The sequence below is a fragment of the Mastomys coucha genome, unplaced genomic scaffold (assembly GCF_008632895.1).
Source record: "Mastomys coucha isolate ucsf_1 unplaced genomic scaffold, UCSF_Mcou_1 pScaffold21, whole genome shotgun sequence".
Taxonomy (NCBI): Eukaryota; Metazoa; Chordata; class Mammalia; order Rodentia; family Muridae; genus Mastomys; species Mastomys coucha.
Window position 1 is genome coordinate 58,984,059 of NW_022196904.1, and position 11,424 is coordinate 58,995,482.

Below are 11,424 nucleotides of genomic sequence, written 5' to 3' on the forward strand. Positions count from 1 at the left end.
CAGAAATCTGCCTGCCTCTGCCTCCCAAGTGCTGGGATTAAAGGCGTGCGCCACCACCGCCCAGCATTATCGTGGTATTTTTATGTTTCTTGTTTTTGTTTTGCTTTTGTTTTTGTCTGTTTGTTTTAGAGAGAGAGTGGGAGAACATGAAGTTGTATGAATAAGGAGGTGGGAAGGGTCTGGCATGATTTGGAGGTGGGGAAAAATGAGATCAAAATCCAGTGTGTGAGATTTTTTTCTAAAAGAAGTTACAAAGCAAAAACAAAATGAAACGAGCATTCCCCCTCAGTGCATTATTTTTGCAGATATTAATTTCCCTAGTTATCTGGGTATAAAAGAAGATTTCTCTCTGAGTTTTTTTCTGCACATAAGTTTTGAGATTCCCCTGATATGAACACCTTTAGTTCAAAGTTAGGAGATGAAAGAGAAAAATAAAATCCTTCACAGAAATCATGTCAGTTAATATCTAGTCTTCTGGTTTTTTTTCTCTTGGTGCACTAAACCGTTTATTTTTTGCTGTCAGTGCTCAGATAATTGTTTCTTTGTTGTTTGAGAATTTTGGACATGCGTATAATGTGTTTCGATCAAATCGACCTCTTAATTTCTTCCCTTCACCTTCTCTCCATCATCTCCACTGCTCCCCCAACTCAACTTCCTATGTTCTTTTATTTCAAACCCACTGAGTTTAGTTGGTGTGACTAGTGTGAGCATAGAGCTATGTCCTGGAGCTTGGGCAGCCTTTCAGGGGCCACATCCTTGAAGAAAAATGACTCTTCCACCCCGCAGCCATCAATTTTCAACAGTTCCTCAATTAGAGGTGATGTTGTTGTGACATTTACCTCCTGTCATGATGTAATTTTATCTAGCTTGTTCTTGTGTGCACCTTGTGCATTTGGTCACAGATGCAGAGACTTGTCATAGCCCCCACAACACTGTTTTGGTTAGAGCCACTTCCTCTGGCTGTGGCAGCCTCTCTCTACTCCTCTTCCACAATGATCTCTGAGAAGTGGGAAGAAAGGATTGGATATTTGGAAATAATATTTGCAATGTAATTACCTTTAGAAGCAAGAATATGAGCTAACTTTTATGAGACACGCAGTGTTCCACAGACAAGATGCTCAGTACATACTCTGCCAGTGACACTCACGAAAACCCTGTGAGTTCTGGCAACGAATTTCAAAAAATTTCAATGAATTTCAAAGTTGTATGCAAGATGCTCAAAGCTGTAGAACTTTGTCTTCCTTCCATTTCCAAGAAGTGGTAGAGCCAAGACAAAAACTCCAAGATACCAAGACATCTTTTCCATTATACTTTATTCAAAGTTATAGGGAAAAGAAGAAGGAAGAGGGAAGTGAAGGAAGGAACCGTGGGCCTGGAGAAGTGTCTCGAGGGTTAAGAGAACTGACTGCTCTGCCGCAGACCCACATTTGATTCCAGCACCCACAAGGTGGCTCACAACAGGACCAGTAGCTCCAATCCAAGAAGATCCAATACCCCATTTATGACTTTATATGGTACTGCACACACATAATGCATAGCCACTTACACAGGCAAAACAGTCATTTACCCAAATTAAAGGCAAAACTATTTTAAAAGAATAAGGAAGATGAATTTATTTTCATAAGTCAAAGGAAATGATGCTAACAGAGCTCTCTGTAGCTCCCTTAGCTACCGTGGTTGGATGCATGTACTACTGACCTAAGGATGCTGCAATCTAGAAACCCTGCATGGTACAAAGTTGGCACTGTGCTAGAGCACCCTGCATAGCCATGTGGGTAGATTCCCCATACCCTTCTTGGAAGCAAGGAGCAAAAACTAAAAACAAACTTTCTTGATAAGGAATATAAATCCAGAGAGAGAGAGAGAGAGAGAGAGAGAGAGAGAGAGAGAGAGAGAGAGAGAGAGAGAGAGAGAAATGAGGCAACTTAATGAAGAAACAGAACAACCAATAGAGCCCCAGAAAACTAACAATCCTGAAGAAAATTTTACTGTGATCTCCCCATTTTATGGAGAGTTGAGGGTTAACATAAGGGCAAAGGCTTACGTTGTTAAAATTACATTATTCTGAACAGCAGTAAGAATAATGTAATTTCATGGTTCACACATACATAACACAGCTATATTGCAATTACAGGAAAAGTCAGAGGAAAGAAAGCGTTTCTCTGAATAAACTGATAGAAGATTACATTGACACCACTAAAACCGAACAAGAAAACACAAAATTAAGGCAGTCACGGTAAGTAACATGTAAAGGTCTCAAAAAAAATTAGATCAGCATTGAGTGCACTCTATAAGAAAAGTTCATCTTTACCAAAACGGTATTTGTTCTACATGATCGCCTTTCAATGCTTTCCCCCAGGAGGGGCTGCTCCAATCAAAATTACCAAGTCATAAATGACTCCACTCCTGGTTTCACAAAAACATCTCCTTGAAAAGTACTGGGTGGCCCGCAAATAATTCTAATTAAATAAAAGAATAAAGCTATTATGGAGACGATGGAGATTATAACAGCTTTAACCCGTCGTTTTATGAACAAGTAAGAACTCAGATACCGTGTTTCAGTTGGTCGACTCTAACATGTAGGCATAGATACACGAATTTCCTGATTTGATTCCATTTAGACCCTTATACCTCCAGTTCTTTTTCCTGTTTTGAAGCAATACTCACTATGCAAAGCTTAGAACATGTATTTGCAAGCACACATGCATTTAGGAACATGGAGATTCTTGTATGTGCATAAAAATCTATCATGTACATTATAATATATGTCATATATATATATATATTGAAAAACATGCTGTACCCCTAGGCCCAGCACACTACTTTTCTTCATTTTAAAGTAGGCTGTTCTTCTACAAGTACACAGAATCTGTCTCAGTGTTTTCCTGAATGGCATAATATTTTATTGTATGACAGCTTGTTTGTTTATGTGACCATAGTTAGGTTTGAGTGTACAAGTAGTAAGAATAATATACTGAACACTCTTGTACAAGTCTTTTTCCATATGCGTGCTCGTGTGTGTGTGTGTGTGTGTGTGTGTGTGTGTGTGTATACACACTCAATGCTGGGCACCTGATTCAAAGGATATGTAATACTTTCAAGGTGCCCCTCAAAATAATTCCTCTTCTTGTGAGGGAAGGAAAAAATTAGAAAAGATATAAAGACAAACACACACACACACACACACACACACACACACACACACACACACACATCTGTATGTATATATAAGGAGCTGTGATGAAACTCATTACTTCGTATGCTGTACTGGTTAATTTTAGTCAATTTAACACAAACTAGCGTCATTTTGAAATCAGTGTCTCTCTAAGACTTGCCTGGGAGGAAGTCTATGATGGAATTTCCTTGATTAATGATTAATCTGGGATAATTCAATTCACTCTGAGTGATAGAATCCTGAAATAGGAGGTCTTGGATTGTATAAAAAGCCAAGGTGAGCAAGCCAGGCAGAAAAAAGCCAGGAAGCATCATTCCCACCATAGTCTCTGCTTCAGGTTCATGCCTTAATGTTCTGCCCTGGTTTCCCTCCATAATGGACTGTAGCTAATAACCCAGATAGACCCATTCTTATCTCCAGTAGCTTCCAGCCATGGTGTGTAGCACACCAACAGGAAACAAACTAGAAGACCTCCTGTTACTGAGTTGGTGTTAATCTGTGGCTCTAGATCCATGAATATGCTTCTTAATGACTATTCCAGAACTTGGCATGTACATGTTTTGGATTGTAATGTGTTCTAGTTTGTTCACTTGTTCACAATGAGATGTCTTTCTGTATTATGATTTATCTTGATTTCAAGTCTATTTTGCTAGGCAATAGGACAGTGACATCTACTAGTTATCCTGCTCCCATTTGCTTGGAATAGGTTTTTCCATCCTTTCACTCTGGCGTCTATTCTAGAAGGTAAGATATGTTTCTTACAAACAAGAAAGTTATTGATCTTGCTTCTTAATCCACTCAGTGAACTTCAATCTTTTGACTGGAGAGTTGAGTCCACCGATAAATATTTAAGTGTGTTATTGTAAAATGTATGCTGACTCCTGTTATGTGGTTGCTTATTACTGTTTATGTTCTTAGTCCTGTTTCCTACTGAATTAATTTCAGCTTCATTTGTTTCCTTTCTGGGGCCTCTTTCCTATGCTTATGTCTCTTTTCAGTTCTATTACTTTTGGGGTGTGGAGGGAGACTAGTTTGGTGAACTTGAATTCTTTTTTTTTTTTTTTTTTTTTTTTTTTTTTGTATTTTTGAGACAGGGTTTCTCTGTGTTGCCCTGGCTGTCCTGGAACTCACTCTGTAGACCACGCTGGCCTCGAACTCAGAAATCCGCCTGCCTCTGCCTCCCAAGTGCTGGGATTAAAGGCGTGCGCCACCACCACCCAGCGAATTCTTTTAGCCTATCTATATTGTGGAACATTTTTCTTTATCTTTCAATAGTGGCAGATAGTATTACTTGGTACAATGGTCTAGGTTGGCATCCATTTCAGAGCTCTTAGTCCTTTGTTACGGTTTATTCTGGCTTTTAAAGTTTCCATTGAGAAACCATCTACTATTATAACGAGTTTGCTGTGTGACTTGTGGCTTTTCTCTTGCAATTTTACGTACCTTGTCTTTGCTCTGTGTATTAGAATTTTAACTACAATATGCTAAGGACAGTTCTGTTTTGTTGTTTGTTTGGCGCTCCGTGTGCCTCTGTGTCTGTATGAATATGTTTTTGGTTTGTTTGTTTGTTTTTGTTACTTTGAAGAAGTTTTCTTCTGTTGTCCTGTTGAAGATCTGCTCTATGCTATTGATCTGGGATTCTTCTTCTGTGCCTATAATGAGTCTCAAAGTTCCTGCACATTCATTTCTTATGTTTTAAAATTTTAGCATACACTGTAATTGTGTGGTCCAGCTCCTCTATTGTACGTTCCTGTCCTGATAAACCATCTTCTATCCTGCTGATACTGCTTCCCCCCCTGTTAGTTGGGTTGTTGAACTTTTCAATTCACCTTTATGTCTATATCTCTTCAGCATTTATATGTCTATTGAATTCACTTTTTAATCCTGAATTGCCTTCCTCATTTCATTGAGCTGTATGTTTGTGTTTTCTTGTATTCAATCATGAATTTATTTCTTTCCTCTTTAAGTTCATTATGGCCCTTGTTACTTCTTTAAACCCCTTCAATTCTTTCATGATGTTGAAAGTTGTTCATTCAAATTCTGTGTAGTGTGGGTTATCTGGGCAATTCCCACCAGAGAACCTTTTCTTAGGACTACTGGTCTTTGGAGATGGCATACTGTCTTGAATTTCTTAGCCTTTTATATGTTTTGTATTTTTGTAGTGAAGTCTAGGAATGTGGGTTTATTTAGTTACCTATGTGCATGATATGAAATTTCAACCTGCCTCTATGGAGTGGAACTTTGGTTCTTTTTTTTTTCTGGTTACTCAAATGTAGTTGATTTTAGATAAGAAAGAAAGAGATCTTATGTTAATCTTTCTGATACTTGGTGTTGATTTTTAATTGGAGAGTGGGTGATTCTAACTCAGCCAGAACCTGTTAAATGTCTTAGAGGTGTGGGAAGATTCCTGGGATCAGGTCCAAGAAAGCTGAATGGTGTAGCTTTCAGCTGGGAATTATCAGCATTATCAAGGAAAGGCAGTGCAGGATGAGAGACTGTGCAGAGTCACCTAGACAGTCTATGAGTGCCACTTCCTGCTGGGCCTGAATGTGGAGAAAAGGATGTGTGGAGTGAGGAGCCTAGAAAGACTCAGGGGACACATAAAAATGTGGCTCCTGGCTGGGCTTGCATATGGAAAGGCAGTATAAGCAGTAGACCCAGGTAGACTCACAAAGAAAGAGTACAAACAGGGCTTCCATCTGACCTAGGTTTGGAAAAGGAGAAAGCATTCTGAAACAACAAGAGAGTGTGGCTCCTACTTGGATGTGAGCATGAGAGGTTCAGGGCAAAGGTTTGGGGGTTACCCACTCAAAAAGAATGTGCACGAGTTGGCTCCTTGCTGGGAATTCATTACTTGTAGATAAGAGAGTGTACAAACTGATGTAATGTAAAGTTTGGTCTAGACATGAAGGGTCAGAAAAGGGCAAGGGTCTGAGATGACTCACTCAGAAAGATTGAGGGTACAACTCCTCATTGACCCTTCAGGGCCTGGAGCAGAGTCTCTGAGAGAGCATGCAGGCAATGTGTCTCCTAATGGGACCCAAGCATAGAGGCTTGACATAGGGTAAGGGTCCAGGGCATCTCACTCAGGGAGCACGTTCCTGGGTACAGCTACAAGCTAGACATGGCCATTCAGGGGTGCAAGGCAAGGCACCCCTGATTCATCCTGAGAGTAAATGAAAGTACATATCCCAGCATTGGTATTTCGTAGAGACTCACCTAGAAAGATTGTGTAAGTGGATCCTCTGTGATTTAAATTTAATTCTTATAAATATATGGAACTGTGAGTGAAATTATACACATTTTTACGTGGCATGTGAGCTGATACTTTCATATGGCATGGTTGATAATGCTGACCATGTAGCCATCACCTAGTGATAAAATCTCTGGAAATGTCTTATGTAAGCTTCTAGATGGGGTTAATTGACATGGGAAAACCAACTCCAAGTGTAGGAAATACAAATTACATGGCCATACTATTTTGGAGTGATTAAAAAGACTAAAGAAAGCAGCTTCCTGACTGTGGACACAATGTGATCAGTTACCCTGCTCTCCTGCTGCCACACTTTCCTGCCACGAAAAGATGTATTTTAAAACTTCTTTTTTTCAGGAACTTAGTTAGTCATGGCAATGAGACAAGTGACTACTACAAAATGGCACCAAGAGTGGGGTGCTAGAAATATAAAATTCTTACTGAGAAGTGGTGCTGCTATTGTGTTAAATCTGAGCATGTGGTTCTTAGAGTTGGTTTGTGCAAAGAGTTTGTAATATTAAACAAGAGTCTTAGAATACAATAAGCAGAGCTCAGTGAGTCATGCATGTTCAGAAAACCAGAATGTCAAGATAACTGTAAATAGTAGAAGCTTGCCCCTTGAAGTTCCAAAGAGCAGCAAGGACTTTATGAGAAATGGGGTAGAGCCCATTTAGGCCAAAGAAACTGGCTGTACTCTACCTATGTCCTGAGAACTTGAGAGAGGCTGGACGTATCAGTAAGTGTTCTCTAGAGTAGTAGAACTTATAGAATGAATCATCTATAGGCTACTGTCCAACTAACGCAACAATGGTGGGCTGTGAATAGAAAGTCTGAGAATCCAGAAATTGATGAATCCACATGACTGGATATCTCTGCTGGTCTTCAGTAGATGCTGAAATTCCAAAGAAATAGACTCTAATGCCACTGAAGAAATGGACTTGATAGTAAGGTGAGAACAAGTAAGCAAATAGCAAAATCTTCCTTCCATCATGTCCTTATATAGGCTTCCTTATGTAGAAGAAGGTGTGGCCCAGATTAGAGATGTGTCTGCCCACCTCAAGATCTGGATGAAAGGTGTGTGTGTCTACCTACCTCAAAGTTCTGGACTAGAGGTGGATTCACCCACTCCAAGACAAGCAAAAATAATCTCTTACAGGTGTGCCTTCCATTTCTTCATTGTAGTTAATTCCAAATGCAGTCAAGTTGACAACCAAGACTAGACATCATACTGACTTGAAAAGTAATGGATAATTTTGTTTGCCTGAAGAAATCTCAGGACAGGTAAATTAGCTAAGTTTCTGTTACTGTGATAAAACCCCATGACCAATTTTTAGAAGGAAGGGTTTATTTTTGCCTCATGGGTTCCTGAGGGTTAAAGTTAATGATGGCTGACCAGGAAGAACTGGCAGCTCACTTCCTCGAACCAGGAGCATGAAGCAGAAGGCACACACTCAGTATAGTGCTAAGCTTTGGAAAAGTCAAAGCCATCCCCAGTGTCATAAGCCCTCCAGCAAGGTCACTTAATCCTCCCCAAACAGCCACAAACTGGAGACCAAGTATTCAAATGCACAAGACTTGTGGGGAACATCTTATTCAAACCACTACCACAGAGTAGTATTTATGCTGCCTTGTGTTACATCCTGTTCTTACCCAGGTGTGTGTGTGTGTGTGTGTGTGTGTGTGAGAGAGAGAGAGAGAGAGAGAGACAGAGAGAGAGAGAGAGAGAGAGAGAGACAGAGAGAGACAGAGAGAGAGAGACAGAGACAGAGAGAGAGAGGAGAGACAGAGAGACAGAGACAGAGACAGAGAGGTACAGAGAGACAGAGAGGAGAGACAGAGAGACAGAGACAGAGAGAAGAGAGACAGGGACCGAGAGAGAGAGTTGTGAAGCAGAAAGAGATAAAAGAATAATAGGTTGTTCAGTGGGAAAAGAGGAGAGTTTAAACTTTCAGACAAGGAGGGTACTGAGAAGGCAGCTGTAATTGTTAAAGAGATAAGCACTTTAAAGAGTTTTCTGGTGAGAACTCTTTCTTTTCTCAACAGGAAATACAATGTGAAGAATAGGAAATACAGGTGAAGACTTTAGTCATCAAAGACCCCATCTTATAAAAACGAAACTTCAATTGAAAGGAGAGAGCCTAAACTCACTGCTTCTGAGAGGCCTTCCTTCTTGACTGGGGTAGTGAGTCCCCAGAAGTCAGAGGCGAAAAGACCTGGGGGCCAGGGAGGGCAGGTTACTTTTTGAACTTGTACTAGAATTTGGCAGCATCATGCACATGGTACTGGTTTTGTTGATAGGAAAAGCTGGGAGAGTAGGAGGATCTCAAGCTTCCAGAGACCTGCTAAGGCCAAGCCCTGAGACTCAGGGTTGGAATCCTACAAGGATCCCCTGATACACCATTGTTTGGAGCTGTGAAAATAGAGATCGATTTCAATGCAGACTGTGCACAGTGAGCTAGACCCTCCCACACTAGCCATTAATCAAGAAGATGCCTCTAGGCAACCTGATAGAGGCACTTTCCATCTTTCCAGATGACTCGAGGTTGTGTCAACTTAACAGAATCCTAACCATGACAGTGGGGTAGATTGTATATATTTCTATCTTACACAGTTAAGTTGTTTAACTTAAAGATGCTTTCAATGTAAGCTGAACTGAATATAAATTCACTTGATATAGTCAGGTTTATCAATCATTCACATTGTATCATTTAAAATTCCTCCAATTATAAATTCCTTAGCTATAATTTCTCATAATACTTGTGCATTTTATTTAACTATAAGTTATTTAAAAATCCGATTATTTTGTCAAAGAAGTTAGTTTCCCAGAAAAAACATAACTTCTCCAATATAATTTAATGAATAGTCCCTCATATTATCTACTTAATGGAATACTATTATTCACTTATTTAACTTGAGACAAGTTCTCACATTACAGCCCAAACAGGCCTGGAACTCACTATGTACCCTAGGCTAGAGTCATACTTGTAGCTATTCACCTGCCTTACACTTTGGCTTGTGGAAAAACAGGTGTGAGCAATTAGAAAAAATATCAATAGCTGTATAATGAATTGAATAGCCTGTTTTTAAATTATTGTCTTTCATATTATATATTATCTATTCTTGCAAAATAAAATAAAAATATTTTATTTTGTGTTTTTCTTTAATTTGGATAACTAGTAGGACAACTCATTTTTATTTTTTAAACATCTAATCATGTCTGTTTTACAGGTTTTCCCTACCAAGAACACTTAAGGACTAACTTGCCAGGTTGTTACCTGCTTGCTTGGTTGGAATAACATTAAGAAAAGTCTTAGATTTAATCCATTAAATTACTGAGAGGGGGTGTTATCCATTGGAGAACTTGTATATTAGTTTTATTTTGTCTCTTTCTTTACATTTCCTAGACATTCTAGCCTAATTTGATTTTATTATAACTTTTGCTCTCTATTCTGAGGTGGTTGTGGGTGGTTTAATCCTTCTTATTGTTTGGATTCATTGCTCCTATACAGAGGACTGTTGCCTTTTGTCTATAGACTTCTTTGGTCCTTGGACTCTGTTAGAGAATATGGCTTGAACATAAAGTTTCCTAGGTTTCCTTCAAGGCTGGAGTATGTTGCAGAGCTAGGGGGAAAATAAATATAAAAGTAGGTATACCTTCTAAAGTTTAACTTCCTCATAGTCTTTGAACCCCCTAAGTTTTGAAAGTAACAGTATTGAATTGAAGTGAAGCCTTCAATGTATATTAGGACATGGAAGGCTAGCAAGCCTTTAACATCAATACATTGTTGCTGCTGTTTGTAGTTACAGTGTGACATTTGGAGGTATGGAGAGAAGGACTCTGCTGTGATGAGAACCACAGTTCCATTTCCTAGATATAAACCTTAATTCGAGTACTAGCTATACCCAGCGGAGGTGAGGCTAACTCACCAGGCTTCTGATGTTAGCACCTTTCTGTTGCACAGATTACACTTTAAAGAGAATATCGCATGGGAGATTCGGGGAGTCCAGTGAGATCTCAGTCACTAGAGGACTTCATCACTGCCAGCAGCATGGTGGTGGTTGGGAAGAGGTCTGACTTGCCCTGGTTTGAAGCGCTGCCTCTGCCATGTCCTGATGGCATGCCTTGGCTACTTGTCCTCTTTCACCATCAATTTCCTCAGTGTTGGCTTAGTAGTTTCTTTAGGGTTGCTTTGTTAACTGTGACATTTGATGTATCTCTAGACAAGAAGCATGTGATAGCTGGCAGTCTTCTTTCTTTCTTTTTTTCAACTGATTTAAGTTTTATTGCATTATGATGAGAAAAGATACACAATTTCAGTTCATCTGAATTTGTTAATATTTAAGAACATATTTTAAGTAAATAGAATTACATCACATTCCTCTTTTCTTTTATACCCCAACTCCTCCCAGAGATCCCCTTCAATACCTGCAATACCTTTTTTTATTTTGTCACATTCTTTAAAATTTATAAAATATTGTAACAATAAAAATGAGTAGTATAAAAGTTGTTTGATATAAAACAATCAATTAAATAGTCTTATGTAGATGCTTGTCTATAGCAATACTGAAAATACATACATTTTTAAGTAACATCAAACATATTAGCTGTATATTTTAAAATAATACACCACTACTAGTTTTTTTTAAATGAACATAAATAAAGTCTTTTTGTTTGTTTGTTTTGTCTTCTTTCTAGGGGTAAGAAAAATGTTCTCACTGAGATGGAGAGAAGAAATGTATTTGCTAGCTTACATTTTGACAGCTTGTCTCTCTCTCTCTCTCTCTCTCTGTGTGTGTGTGTGTGTGTGAGAGAGAGAGAGAGAGAAAGAGAGAGAGAGAGAGAGAGAGAGAGAGAGAGAGAGAGAGAGAGAGTTAAATACCTTCTCAGGCTGTGGGAGGAGAGGACATTGGCCCTGTGAAGGTTCTATGCCCCAGTGTAGGGGAATGCCAGAACCAGTAAGCAGGAGGGGGTGGGGTGGTGAGCAGGGGGAGGGGG